We start from the raw sequence: 16,024 nt of genomic DNA, 5'->3' as shown, positions 1-16,024 counted from the left end.
AAATTCCCTGATTTTTCCTGGTTTTTATCCAAATTTCCCTGACTTTTCCAGGTTTTTTCCAGTATAAAAAAATTTCCTGATAATTCCAGGTGGGTGGTCAGGGTCACCCTGATAAATAGGTTGAAATTAAAATATCAGCTTTTAATACCTACAATTCTTATTAAATTAAAAATAAATAATTTAAATTGTATATGTTCTTATAACTTTTCCACTCATAAGAAAATCACTGTTCCGCAACAAAGTTATTTGCACAATGCAAAAGAACATGGAAGATAAAAATCTAGAAGAATTTGCCTGTCTTTGTTCTGTTCTTGACTGCAATGGAGGAGAAGTGGCAAATATTAAAACCAGAGTGCTCAAACATCTTTTAGTATTTATACAAATCCAAAATCAATACAAATCCAAAATAAATGTTTAAAAAAACAATAGTCAGAGCAATTTTATTACCTGGAACTGAGAAACAACGAGGACAGAGAAAAGTCAGGAATCCAAAAACTTGATGTTTTTCAGAATAACTCTCTCGGAAAAATTATAAAAATCTTTTAGCCTGTTGGAATTAGGAACAAAACAGTATTAGAAAAGCAAACCTAACTACAACAATAGAAAATGAAAACAATAAGTGATGGTGGTAATGGACGGGGCACATAGTGAGAATGCTGAGAGAAAAATTGAAGCATCCTTCTCTTTCCCTGGCCCCTGATGGTAAAAGAAAAAGGGGAAGACCAAGATCGACTTGGCAGTGACAGATGAAGGTAGGTTTTTGAAGAGAAAAGTTGAATGTATTGGAGGAAGCCAAAGACCGGGGAACGTGGAGAAGCAGACTGGATGCGTTATGCGCTAAATGGCGAGAAGCAGAGCCGAGGTGATTCAGGGGTTAGTATTTTTGCCTTCCAATGAGGTGACTTAGCTTCGAATCCCACTTGTGGCTGGTCGGTACGAATTTCGTACCCGGCTCGTGCCGACCACAGTGCTGACTTAAAATATCCTCAGTGGTAGATAGATCATGGGTTAGAATCTCCTTGCCGTTGGTTTCCCTCTTCATATAACGCAAATGCACGTTAGTTCCATGAAGACTAATTTGCCCTAATGCTTGATCCAGGAGTTCCCATGTCTTCTCGGTTGGGTTCAAAATTACAAGGTTACCGATCAGTCTCCGATCTAGTACCCCTAGAGGTATTGATTTTTCATGGGAACTTGAAAGACTTTCAATGTTCAATTTTCGTAGCCTTGTAATTTTGAACCCGATTCAGAAACTAGAGAACTTCAGGATCTAGTAATATACAAACTAAAATAGTGGCTGACTTTTCTATGGAAATCACCCGCATTTGCGGCACCCATGGTTAGCCCGACGATAAGAAGATAAGTAAGGATATTTTATGTGAGCTCAGTGATCAGTACGAGAATTCATATCTACCATGGTTACTTCATTAGGTGGCTCCCGAATATGTAAGTTATTAGAAAATAAAACTTCCAGGTCACATGATATATGTTGTATTCCAGCTTATTGAAAATGTCGTCGTCACTTCCCAACGAGTTAGGCTGACTGGAAAAGTCTCCATTATTTTCGAATCTGCTTGATATTTTTAGGCTTATTACAATCAGCCCATATGCTTTTAGGCTAATTGGAAAATGTGCGTACAATTACTCATTCAAACTTAATTTTGTTAGACATTTTGTAAAAAATATTTTTAAAAAGTCTATTTACAATGACCCTTAAGAACTCGGGTCTTATTGTTAATTGTTCGAATTAATCAAGCCGTGTAAAAATATTATTCCTTACACGGAATGATATTTTTTCTAATTAGCCTGAAGATATATGGGCACCTTGCAAAAAGCCTAAAAAGTGTCATACTCATAACTATAAAATGCTGGAGACATGACGCGTTGCAAAATTTCGGCTGCTGTTTGCAAAGAGCTTGATTTTTCAGTTAGTTTACGAAGTATTCATATTTGCTGTGACATTGTCGTCATCGTCCCTAAATTTGACTCACTCTTTTTGGTAGGGGAAAAAAAAATTAAATGTACTTTTTTTTTATCATGATATTTCAATTCAATAAAGGAAAATGGAGTTTAATTAAATTAACAAGTTATGTAATAGTTATTCCAGTGTTATGTTTACAAATTTTTTAACATTATTCATTTTTTAATTATAAATTTTTTATTATTATTATTTAATAACTGTTGCTTTTGAAATCAAAAGTGATTTTTAACGCAAAATAGTTCATCTAACATTCCACTTCAAAGGGGGTTAAAAACCTCCGAATTCATCCTTTTTTTTTAGCTTGTCTAAGCAATAATTTAAGTAATGTTATATAATTTGTTACACGTTAAGTATTTATTTAGATTCATTTCGTTAGCTAGTCTTAAGTTATAGTTCAAATAGTGTTGAATAATAGAAATGATTTAAAATAGTTAGTAACTAGTTAAAATAATTTTGTAATTTCATAGGAATTAAAACATAGTGACGAAGTAATTACGCAGATTTGTTTTTGATCTTTTCTAAAATGACTGTAGAAATTTTAAACATAAACGGTGGTAGGATGCCCCATAGTGTTCTACCAATTGTTGGCGACGGTTCTTTTTTCATATATGATAATTTTCATATATGATTTCATAAAATGAAAATCATTTTATAACTTCTGTTGCTTACTATGTTGAAATACTTATGCAGGGTTCGTACGCATCTGGAAAAAATTAACAACTTGCATCAGTTTTGTTACAAAGAAGTTGAGAATTTCTTGATATTAGATTTCACTATCAAAATAAAATTTCATACCTGGAAACTAATAAAGAGCTGAATCAGAGTGCCTGGCCAATAAGGCCACCTCTGCAAATTAGGAATTAAATACTGAATAAATGTCTCAGTGATTAGAAATTAGTTGATTAGTTAAATTAGTAGTTACTATTTAATTAGAATGAGTGTAAGAAAATTTCATATCTGCTACCTTCGGATTTATATTCATTTACTTAGAGGACATAAAATATTCTCTAATATACAAACGTGCATTAAAATTATATTAATATTACTGCTACTTTTCGACTTTTTCCACTTGCGCATGAACCCTGTAATTTGTGGAATTTAATGACTGCTGAAAATATTTTAAATTATAACGGAAATTCAATGCGTCGGAAACTTTGACAATACCGCGCGGACATCTCTCGAATAGTTAAAATTGAAATCAAGTACTTTCAAGTGCTCAAAGCCGCGGGAAACATCTCGTTGATTAAAGGCGTATCACTGTAATAGTTTGTAAGATTTCACCGAATAAATATTTTTCCCCAATGACCGCATACGGAATAAACTTTCGTCATACAGGCATCTGAATGGCAGGTTTGTTGGCCACTTTTTCAGGGGCACCATATTAGTTTGGCCAACGTTTCTCCCACAGTAAAGACAGATAGTACCTACAGAGAACGAAAGAACATCCATGCCTTGTTCGGGATTCGAACCCTGAACCTTTCTGGTGCAAGGCCAGTTCCTACACAGGCTTGTCGGATTTAACCGAATATTGGATTAACGCTACTGAATTTTGCAACCCTGACTTCATAATAGCCTACTTACCTACCAAACCCTTACTAATCGCATAATATTCAATTTATTAAAACGCGTAGCCTTTTGGCCAGCTTTTTTTCGATTCAGACTACCTTGCGCAGCTCCACCAAACGCTCTGAAGAGCGAAAGCAGCGGGTTCGAATCCTACCATAATTCTGGATGAATCTTTTTACTAACATTCAATTTATGGCATCCATTCTTCGATTTAAAAAGGGTTTATAACTCGTTCTTTGCATTGAGCCACAAATCACGCACATGTATATGAGTAATTAAATAAACATCCAGAGTTTTTTGAGGAATCGAACCAGCTTCTTCCACTCATTAGTGTGCTTTTCAAAAGGGCAATATTTCTTGTCACAGGAATTTCCAAAGGCCAAAGCAACATCTTAAACTGTTTTGTCGAAACTTGTATTCCTTTTAATTAGAGTCTCTCAGTAAGACATGGTTATAAGTAGATCATCGAAATCAAGCATCACTGAGGTCAGTGAGTAAGTAGATGACCATTTTGATCAGCCAACGAAGGGACCAAGTGAGCACGGTATCGGTTCTCGGTAAACTGTTCTACCTTTAAGTGCTCGATTTCACGCAGTTCGTTTGCCTATCATAGTGGACAAACCATCCTCTCTGCTGAGGATCGAAATAGTGGTGACATGTCTTCGGAACATCCTCAGTAATGTTCCCAGACATTCGCCAATATCCTATTGTGCAGCTTACTGCTTTTTAATTAGATTTATCGATACAGATTAATTATTTTAATCGATATGTTACACCCAATGGATAAAAGTTTGGCTAAGTTATCAGGATATGATTTCGGGATATGTTCACCTAGAAGCATAATTTGTATATTTTACGTTTTGCGGGTCTTCTTGTGAAAGTTGAGTTAAGGATAATTGTGGTAAGGTTTTAAAACTCATTTTTGATATAAGATTTCTTTTGTGTTTCAAATTATCCTTTTTTATGGTATAATATATTTGTGTTTGAAACTAATTAGAACTATTGACTTGGCAGAGGACATATTCCAGCGTTTAATCAAGAGAGCTTTTTTGACTAACTTTTTTAAAACTTTATCTTGTTTAACTTAAAACTGCATAATTGTTTAACTCAAACTTTATTCTAAAGTAGGAAACTCTGATATTTTCATAAAGAATTTTTTTTTTTTAAAATTGCATCTGGTTTACGTTTAAGAATAAGAAACAGCATATAGTTACATGTTAGTGGTTAAGATGGCTAATACTTCTTTATTTTAAACGTTCTACATTTGCAATTTCACCAAATATGTTGCAGCAATTATTTTTTTTTTTATATAAAATATTTTTCTACAATAATTAACCTAAAATGTCATTATAAAAGTTACATTATAAAAGCAAGTTTCTTCAGGTTAATGTTACATTATAAAAGCAAATTTTTAATTTGAAAATTGCGAAAAATGCCTTTTTGTAGAGTTATTAAAAAAAATGTCAACCTATTTTAAAGTATTTCCTGAATAAAAGTGACAAATTGTAACAATGTTCATTCTACATGTTTAAAATTGGTGAAACAACCTTAAAGTTTCAAACTCTACAATTTTTAATCAAATTTTTTATTAAAAGTTCCAGTTTCATAAATTTACTTTAACATCAGCGTGACAAAATCTGCAAGGTATGAGTCGTTAATCGTTGTTAGGTACACACTAAGAAAAATGGTTTCAAAGTTCAATCATAATTTAATACCTTGAACCATAATGTCGTGAAAATTTGTAGCCTTGATGAGATGAATTGAACCATATTTTGGTTCAAGTTGAACCGCACACTGTTGGAAATTTCTCGGAAAAAATGGTTAAATAAAAATGTATTAAATTTTTATTTTAACATATTCAAATGAAAGAGTTGAAAAAAAGAAAAGAATATATGATGGCAATCAAACTGTTAACTGTGAGAAAAATCGTTTATTAACTGCTTTCACCTAATACGATTAAACAACCCGAATTTTATCGCATCAACTAGGCCCACCTAATGAAACCACTCAGTTTCTTGCAACTGCGTACATATTATAGGCAAGGGGGTTAATCTGTCAGTCTCGTGTCCCTCACAATTGGGGTTAGAGTTCCCGCGTCGAAACCACAATATTTCCTCCATTCTCTTCAACACATGAACAGTTTTCAGTGTTCTGCATTCTCTAATGCCTATTACCTTACGAAAAGCCTATCTCCTATGCTCAGTTAAATTTCTTTTTACTGTTCTAAAAACCATGTTAGTTGTAAATGATTAAAAAACCGCGTAGTTTTGTATTCATGGTTTTATAACCAAACGAGTTGTAAACTGTATCAAAACAGCAATGTTCTTTACCGTGAACTTTACGGTTAATCGGAAGGACAGACTGCTGCCGGTTATTTTACCGTAATTTTAGAATGAAAATTCTAACAGTGAGGTATCGTGCAATCAATTTTAAACACGGTAATATGAATACCTACTTAGATTAAAGACACCAGTGGAATAATAAAATTCTGTGTTTCAGAAAGAACGAGCTTTCCTTTATCTGACTAACATCAACTACCTGACATTTTTAACTATCTTATTTATATAGTACTATCTTATAAATGGTATACCTTATAGCTATACCTTATATATAGCTTATATATACCTTATAAATAGTATACCTTATAAATAGTATACCTTATAAATAGTATACCTTATAAATAGTATACCTTATAAATAGTATACCTTATAAATAGTATACCTTATAAATAGTATACCTTATAAATAGTATACCTTATAAATAGTATACCTTATAAATAGTATACCTTATAAATAGTATACCTTATAAATAGTATACCTTATAAATAGTATACCTTATAAATAGTATACCTTATATAGTTTCTAAAAAATACCATTTCTTTAAGGAATTAACATAGAAAACTTTAGATCATGTTGAAATAGGACATTTTATTACAAAGTTGAACTTTAATTACGGGTTTTATAAATGAGAAAACTCATATTAAGTTAAGTTTTTTTTTCTCTAATTCGTTCTTTAACACTAGAAAGACTGAAATACCTATATTGCCCAAAAGCAGTCAAAATGACTACATTGTGAAAGATTAACTAATGTGTAAAGAAATTTGTTTAAAATTAATTTTTGAAATTTTTATATTATTTTGAGTCGTGTAACAAGTTATTAGTAAATATCAACAATAAAAATAATTATAAAAGTCACAAAATTCTAAGAAATTGTGTCATTATATACATCATTGTTTTTCTAATTGAAATTAAAAAGCAGTCAGTGACTTCTTTGGGCAATCTAGTGTTAAGTTGTTAAACTTTCATTCCAAACGAATGGCATTAAAGTTAAACGTTTTGATGTCTAGAGTTGGGATACCTGATTTAAAAAATACCAAATAGAACCAAACCTAGAGTGAAATTTTTATTTTTTATCTACCTTGATCCCTTATATAAATCCCGAATATCAAGACCAAACTTTTGTCATAAAATGTAAACTTTACTTTCACTGAGCGGCTGCATTATGTTTAAATCGATGGAACTTTTATGTCCAGATTTATGCCAAGCCTCATCGCTTTTCTTAGGCGATTAAATCTTTATTTTCTCGCCTAAGGCGAATATAATGTCCCATCTCTGCTGCATAAATCCATAACTTTCAACGCTAGTGAAAAAACTTGAGAAAAATATGACGAGATTGAAGTGGGATAAAACTTTCATTGTTAAAAAAGTTTAACATTTAGTTTACTCCGAACACATAACGTTGAGAAGTCTTAAGTTGATATTTCGATAATAAAATATTGCAATAAAATTACATAAAAATTAGTATTTCCATTAAACACTAACTTTAGTTTTTTTTTGTTTGTTTTTTTAAATTTGAAAGTTGTTAAATGGTTTATAGTTGTGCATAGCTTAATACTTATTTTTCGTTCGGAGGGAAAAATTTATGATCAATAAATCAATATTGATCAACAGTACGAAATCATGCACAAATTTCAGTCACAAACTAAAACAATTGTATTTTTTTATTGTTTGTTGCCCTTCCTTACTGAGCATTGTTATCAGATTAAGCGAAACATGTTTTTAGAAGTTCGTCCTTTCAAAATAACGCTCATAATTTTAGTTTCGTGTAATTTATATATGCTATTTTATAACCGTCCTTGAGCAGCTGACCCAATTGTGAGTTTACGACTACCAATGTTAACTCCGTAACCATGTAATTTTCAACCCAATCCAGAAGACCAGGGAACTCCTGGATCAAGTATTGCGAGAAATTTGCCTTCGCGGAGGACTTTTGGTGGAACTAACCCGCATTTGCGTTGCACGGAGAGGAAAACCACGAAAATTTCCTACGGGTAGCATGACGGCAAGGGGACTCCAACACATGATACTTCTGCCACTGAGGATATTTAAAGTCAGCACTGTAGTCTGTGCGAGGCGGGGGCGGAATTCGTATAGATCAGCTCTGGGATCGATCCCGGGTCACCTCATTGGAAGGTGAGCTCTCTATACCCTGAGCCGCTAGAGCTCTTATCAATGCTATTGCACGAAAAAGACAAACTTCGTCACCAATAATTAGTCTGACAGCATGTGGCACCATAACACAGTTTATGTTTAAAATTTTCTACGGCCATTTTAGAAAAGAACAAAAAGAAATCTAAATTACTTCGTAGCTAATTTTTTATTTTAGTAAAAATACAAAAAGTATAACTAACTATTCAATACTACTTAAACTATCACTCTTAAATGGTAGTTTATAATGAAATCTCAATAATTAATGCATAACTAATTAACACTACTTAAATTATTACTTAAGACAACTTTAACAAAATTAATAACTATAATGTTGCCAATAGACACATACCAGAGTTTATGGTGCCACAGAAGAGAAATATATGTATAAATTTATAATGGTTGAAATTGAATTATATTTATTGCACACTCCTCGTATAAATTGAGAATCTTTTTGAGCGATAAAAGTGGAAAAGGGTCGGGAAAGTACTTAACCTGTACTAGAAAAATAATTAAATACCAGTAAACGCACAAAAGCAATTAATAGAATAAAAAAAACCAAATTCTGGGAACTGAGTTTTTCAAATGCACTGAAGACAAAATTTAATTTTTGTCAAACCTAAAAGGAACAAAAATTAGGTCTCATCACTTTTGAAAGACAGGGAGGGAGAAATTTTTTGCACGGTTATAGAAGTATATTCCGAAGGTGATATACCCTTAATTTGTTTCGTTTGGGTCTGGCATTTTCTTTTCTCAATATACTTAAGAAGCGTAGATTAACTTTAGTTAAAACGTAGTTAAACTTTTTTTATTTTCAGTTTATAGCGGAAACTGGTCAAAATTTTGGTCGGTGAATGCTTTGCTGGCACTATTTGAAAAACAATAGTAAAACTCTTCAAGTTAGCGCACTCTAATCTGTTAAAAATTGTTTAATTTCCGTTTTATTGCTAAACTGAATTTATTGTCAAATTCTGTGTCCCAGGAAACTATAGAAAATCGCATTGTCATGGAACTTAAAGTAAAGAACTGAAACCCCAGTTTTTTGGAAAGTGGTCAAAATTCCGACAGCAAGAAGACACGAAAGTGAGCTAATAAACACGAAGCAAAAAGAGAATAACTTTAATATTGTAATTTCACAAGAGTCATAAACCCATGTCATTGTGAGAATCAGTATTCAGAAGCAATTCTGATAAGTCACTTTCAGTTAGTGCGATATCTGGATGAGACTTTGACAACCATGATCACTTGTCACTATCTTTTATCACTGTATTTATCATGTTATAATTTTCTTTCGCTTCTACCGGATTTTTTTTCTTAATATAATAGTTTCGAATTTAGTTAATTTTTGTTAAAGTATTTATTTTGGCTTATACATTAATGAGCTTACAATTAATGGAAATATAAGTGAATAAACTGTAAAAATATCGGAGGGGGGATGGGGGACGAGATTTCGAGCCAGTTTTCTTTCGAACTTAAGAAGAATAAAACAGAAGACCTCGCCCATACTGGATGCGGTTGCCAATATCGGGTCCTTTAGCAGATTTTTTTTTGATCAATTCGCAATGAAAGTACCGAAGTTTCTAAAATCCATTGGCAGCAATGCCGAAAAGTTGTTATCCCTGCCTTAAAAAGTATGCAAAATATAGAAGTTTGAATTAATATCTGGCGTCTCAGTGGGTCAAAAGTTCAAATAGGACTATAAATACTTAAATTAAAAAAAGTAAATAAATTAGAAAACTGAATTTTGTTGATTGACTTGAGGTAGCGCTTAAAGTACCAAACCTTAACAGTATCTATGTAAAAGTTTTCAGAATTACGAATGAAAGTTCAAAATATGAAGAAATCGAACTCCTATATTGTGTCTGAAACCATAATTCCAAAACTAGTTACAGCTATTAGAATAATTTAAAAATTCTAAATTTTAAAGATTGTAATCAATAATTAAACTTTTCGGTGAAAATACAAAACAACGAGCGAAACTAATTAACTTTCAGTGAAATGCTGAACTTTGAAACTTACGCAAGGGGCAATGATTTTCCAAAATCTAATATTTGCAGATTCCTCTTCAACATTTGAAAATATTTGCATCTCTCAAATAGTTAAGGAATAGTTTTAATTCAGAACTATATTTAATTTTAAACACTGAATTGAAGTTATTCAAATGATAGAATTTCCCCCCCCCTAATAGTATGGAATTTGTCTTCGTTATCTTAGAAGATATTGTTTTAGTCTTAAATTAAATTACTTTGCATGGCACTTAAATTGAGTTGTCTTTCAGAAGCTCTGTTAGCGACATCTGTTGCATATTCGTAATTTTCTTTTTAGTAATAGCGGGAAGAAAAGATTTTATTTTGGGGCAATCGATGACATATTTTGTTTAAAATATGTCCTTGCTTTAATACGTCATTGATGAATAAGTTTCTTTCAAAATTGAACACTTTAAACTGACGAAAAGGGCTCAGGAGATAGAGCGTTCGCCTTCCAATGAGGGGAACCGGGTTCGAATCCCAGCGATGGTTGGTCGATATAAATTCCGCACCCAGCTCGTACCGACCACAGTACTGACGTAAAATATCCTCAGTTATAGACGGATCATGGGTTAGAGCTCCCTTGCAGTTGGGCTAACAGTGGAAGGATTTCGTGGTTTTCCTCTCCATGTAACTCAAATGCAGGTTAGTTCCATCAAAAAGTTCTCCACAAAGGTAAATTTCTCCCAATATTTGATTCAGGAGCTCCCTTGTCTTCTGGATTGGGTTCAAAATTACAAGGCTAAGGAGTTGAACATTAGTAGTCGTAAACCCGAAAATTGGGCCAGCTGTTCAAAGATTGTTATAAAGTAAAAATAGAATTTACGAAAACCGTCATTGAGCTAAAACTTTTAAATTTTAAATCTAAGCTTATTGGGGGTGACCTATTTTTAATTAAAGTTTTTAATTTTTTTTAATAAACTTTAAATTTGTTAAAAAACATAAATATAAAACAAGTTTTAGATTTAAAATTAAAATTTTTTTCAGTCTAGCAATTGAGTACCTAATTTTATAATATAACTCAATGTTAAATTAACATATCTTAGATGGTTATATTGAACTAAGAAAAAAATACTGCACGAGTACAAGGTAAATAGAAAACTAACTATAAATATTGCTATTTTGCTAATTAGTGAATGAATTTTTTTTTTTCAGACTGGACAAATTAAGAAATCTTAAGATGATTCAAATGTTAAGCTAGTTTAGTGTGTATTTCAAAATTATCTAACTTCGATAACTTGACTATTTTTCTTATTAGTCACAATGTTTAAGGCATATATGCTTTCAAGTCTCTAACAAATTGGTAGGATAACTGTAATTTCTACGAAATTAATCACGACGTTCTCAATTCGACGACAAACAGCTCTCAATTGATTGTTTTAATCTTTGACTTATAACGTTAATATTTGTAGCGTGAACAGATTTGCCCTTTCCGGAAAGAAAAGTTCTGCATTGGCGTTCATTTATCTTTCGTAGCAAGATAGGTGACCCCAAGGTTTACTAGTAAACCAATAAATTTTCACAGTTGTGTTGCGAAATGAGTGTTACATATAGGCCACAATGTTTCTCACCTAGTCTCATTAATATTAGCTTCAGCATTTTGGGCAATTAATCGTAAAATAAGTTAAGGGATATTTTCAGTACAGCTTTGAGAAACTGTTTAAAATTGTAATATAATCTTAAAATGTTTTTTTTCTCTAAGAAAAGACGAAATTTAATTTTTGAATTGTAAAATTAAAAGGTACTTTTTTATATACATAAATTTCGGACTAAAACAGCATTATTTTTTAAAAAATTTCGACAAATAACTTCTTGGAAGAAACTTTTCAGCAATTTAAAATGCCATTCCTAATAGACAATTTTTTTGAGGAAATAATAATTTTACTTTAAAAACGGGGACATGAAATAAAACATTCAGTAAATTTCGATTTTGAAATTTCAATTTCCTTTTTATTTTTGGACCATACTTGAACCAGTCTAAAAAAATAAGATGGCTATAGAGAATTCACAGCCAGGGGCTGGACTATATCAATTGACTATCATTCAATCAATTGCCGTAATATAGTGGCTAAGGCAATCAGTTGTTTGTACTGTTTCACTTCAAAATGAAACTTTTTCAGATTGGTTGCTACCGGTAAAAACATTTAAGTGCCTTCACCATGGATATCTCTATAACAACAGGAGTTTAGTTTTATTTTACAACCGACGCTGAACAGCCGACCCAATTTCAGGTTTACTAATGTTCAACTCCTTAGCCTTGTAATTTTGAACCCAATCCAGAAGACAAGGGAACTCCTGGATTAAGTATCCAGAGAAATTTCCCTTCGTGGGAGATTTTTTTATTCCTGGGAATTTACATGGAGAGGAAAACCATGCGCGGTTAACCTGACAAGGGGACTCTAACCCATGACTACCACTGAGGCTATTTTACTTCAGCACTGTGGTCAGTGCGCGACGAGTGCGGAATTCGTGTATCAACCAGTCACAGGTGGGATTCGAACCTGAGTAACCTCATTGAAAGGCGATTGATCTATCCCCTTAATCCAGTTTTTGAATCGTAAAGCGCATCTGATCCAATAAGATTGATTAAAATATCATGGCTTTAGTAACCTAGATTCAATGCAAATCAGCATTGCCTTTCTTTATGCAATTCAGCCGTTAGTTTAGAAAGTATAAATTTTTAAAACACCATTAAATGTTTAGTGAATAGTACGAGTTTGACATGGAGAAAGTTTTCTTTAAGGTGTCTTGTGTTCTTATCCAACGCATGTTAAATTGTAAACTTGATATCATTTAAATAAACTATTGAATCTATTTCAGAAAGAACTTTTTACTTTTAATCATATTCTTAAAATATTTTTCACGATTTGAAAATTTTTTTTTGAAAATTTGACTTGTAAAACTGAATTTACGAAATTATTGTCGGAAAAGTGAATTTCAACTCAAATCATTCCAGTTCAGTTTTATGTTCCTCTTATTATAGTACACAATTTCTTCAAGTTTCGAAAATCGATTCAGTAGTTTTTTCTGAAAAACTAGTCTGGTGCACCAAAGATCATTAAGGTCTAAAATATTAGAGAATATTTCAGAATTAAAAGTGATTGCGTTTTTGTTTTAAAGTCAATTATTTTCTTACCACTGCAATACCTACTTTATTTGTACTTGTAATTTTTTAGACTGGTTAATATATTATAATAATTGTTTTTATAATTATATATTATATAAAAATGTAATTACTAATATAATTTTTATTGATAATATAATTTTTATTGATAATATAATTTTAATTGATAATATAATTTTAATTGATAATATAATTTTAATTGATAATATAATTTTTATATATAATTCCTTATAATATTTATAGTTATATTATAATTATAATTTTATTTTAGATTCAAACATGAAGTGCACCGTAGTTTTCCTAGTACTTATGGGTCTACTAAGCCTGGTACTAAGCGAACCTGTGCTTGAGAATAACACCGATGCCCGGAACGATGATATGGATGAAGAGTTCTGGAATTTTACAAATTTTACAAGCAACTTCAGGAGCGTCTACAGCCGAGTTTACGAAAGAGCTGATCGCTATGATCTGGCATCATCTGTTCTCAGAGCTGTGTTCGAACACGCATTCAAAGTCTACACTGCGGCTTAGCATTTCTTAAGTTTACTTGAAGTTTTATGTGTTTAAGAGTTTAAGAGTTTTATGTGTTTAAGAGTTTTTAGGCCGTTAAAAATGGCATTCTTGAAGCTTTAAAATAATTTCAAATAAATTGGTATTGGTCTTTTATTTTGTTTATATTTATTTTAAAGAGTTCAGAATATAGAAACTATGCATAGGATAAAGCCATTGAATCTGTAATCAATCGTTCAACCATCGGAGAATAGCTTGATCGCGAGCGAAGTACGAGGGTTGCTATTTATATTTCTGGCCTAATAATGAAGAAACAAATATGTAGGATCGAAATTGGTTTTATTATTTTTCAAAATATTCTCCATGATGATCAATACACTTTTGCATGCGTTTGAACCAATTTTCAAAGCACTTTTTCCAGTCCGATTGAGGTAACTCCAAAACATGCATTTTGAATGCATCAACCGCTTCTTCGGGGGTCGAAAATCGTTGTCCACGTAATTTATTTTTGATGTGTGGGAATAAGAAGAAGTCATTGGGTGCCAAATCAGGGCTGTACGGCGGATGACCCATCAGTTCGATATTTCGCTCCGTCAGAAATGCCTCTGTTTGAGTCGATGTGTGAGAGCTCGCATTGTCATGATGAAGAATGATTCGCCTGTCCTTCTGCTTTTTTCGAATTTCTCCGATGACTTCTGGCAAACAAAAGGTCGTGTACGATTCAGAATTGACCGTCCTGCGTTGCTCTAACACCACTGTTGCCACATGACCGTTAATACCGAAGAAATAGGCAATCATTTGTTTCGATGTGCTTCTTCCTCGAACAACTTTTGTTGGTTTTGCCTCGTCTTGGAAGACCCATACAGTTGATTGCTGTTTTGTTTCCGGCTCAAATGCATAGATCCACGATTCGACTCCTGTGTAGATGTTATACACAGCCTTTGATGTACCTTGAACGTATTTTTCCAACATTTCCTTGCACCAATCGACACGAGCCTCTTTTTGAGCGTTTGTCAGATTATGCGGGATCCAACGCGAGCAAATTTTTTTTACGCTCAAATGTTCATGCAATATTTTATTAATACCAGTCATACTAATGTCCAAAGACGCCTCTATCTCACGGTATGTCACATGACGATCTTGCTTTATCAGTTCACGCACAGCATCGATCTTTTCTGGCACAACAACGGATTTTGGACGACCTGCACGGGATTCGTCCTGGATCGAACATCGACCACGATTAAATTCGTTATACCAATTTTTTACAGTGCTGTAGAATGGCGCTTTATCGCTGAATAAAGAATTAAGTTCATCGAAGCACTCTTGTCTTGACAATCCACGTCGAAAGTTATGAAAAATAATGGCACGAAAATGTTCACGATTCAATTTCATTTTTTGAAAGAGAAGAACTTTTCAAATTACTGCCAACAACACAAATGAAGCTATAATGGTAAATCGTCTGCTGAATTTATGTTTAAAAATATCAAACTTTCGATTAAAATCGTCTGCTGTCGCCTAGCAACACTTACTGTTGCCAAGGCCAGAAATATAAATAGCAACCCTCGTACTGCATGTAAAATTCTTTCAACTACGTTAAGTAATTTGAAATTACAGATAAAGAGTTGAGGTAAATCTGGAGTATATTGTTTAGTTTCAAGTGGCTGAACTTTTTTCTCTTCAAAATATCAAAATGAAGACTAATTATGGCAGGATTACGCAGAGGGGAAGAAATTTTGCAATAATTTGTATTTTGATACTTGGTAGAAAAAATTTCAGCACTTGGAACTTCATGGTTTACTCTAGGTTCACTTTAAGTTATTTTTATTTGAACTTTATGTTGTCGTGTCTATGCTAGTGCAAAGATTAGTCCTCCAAAAGTCTTGATAACAAGGTTTGCAAGTTCTGGAGCCCGATGGCCATGGAGAATTTCAATGGGAGGTGCTCCAAGTTGAAAGAGGGAGCCGATAATGGCCTGGCAGTCAAAAACATGGTCTGGATTTGAACTTTATACCATAGGTGAATAAGAAGCGTCCTCTTAACCAAGCAACTTATCAGATTTAACCTTTATATCAACTGTATTGCCACAATCTGATGGAACCCAGTCTATATTTCCGCCTTTTTTTTAAAATTTACCTCAACTGTTCCCTTTTTGTTTAATATTGTTTAGGTTTCAATGCAATAATCTAAAGTTTTTATTGCTTTGTGAAAGAATAATGAAGAATACGCAAGATGGAGATACTCAGTTATGCACAATATGCTTTTTAACTCGTCGTTAAACAAAGATATTAATTGCATGTCCATACTTGCTACTGTAACTCCTTAAAGCCCT

The 16,024-nt window shown here is 32.6% G+C and overlaps 1 long non-coding RNA gene across 1 annotated transcript; it reads left to right on the top strand.

Moving 5' to 3' along the window:
* The first annotated feature begins 4,316 nt into the window (after window positions 1-4,316).
* Window positions 4,317-13,851, top strand: LOC107455542 (uncharacterized). The gene is made up of 2 exons (XR_001585599.3): window positions 4,317-4,448; window positions 13,457-13,851. It is a non-coding gene; the product is annotated as an uncharacterized LOC107455542 (long non-coding RNA).
* The last annotated feature ends 2,173 nt before the right edge of the window (window positions 13,852-16,024 follow it).

The sequence above is a fragment of the Parasteatoda tepidariorum genome, chromosome 5 (genome assembly GCF_982258835.1).
Source record: "Parasteatoda tepidariorum strain Cologne lab strain chromosome 5, Ptep-v5.0, whole genome shotgun sequence".
NCBI lineage: Eukaryota > Metazoa > Arthropoda > Arachnida > Araneae > Theridiidae > Parasteatoda > Parasteatoda tepidariorum.
Note: the sequence above shows the minus strand (reverse complement) of the source record. Positions and strands in the feature narration are given on the sequence as shown.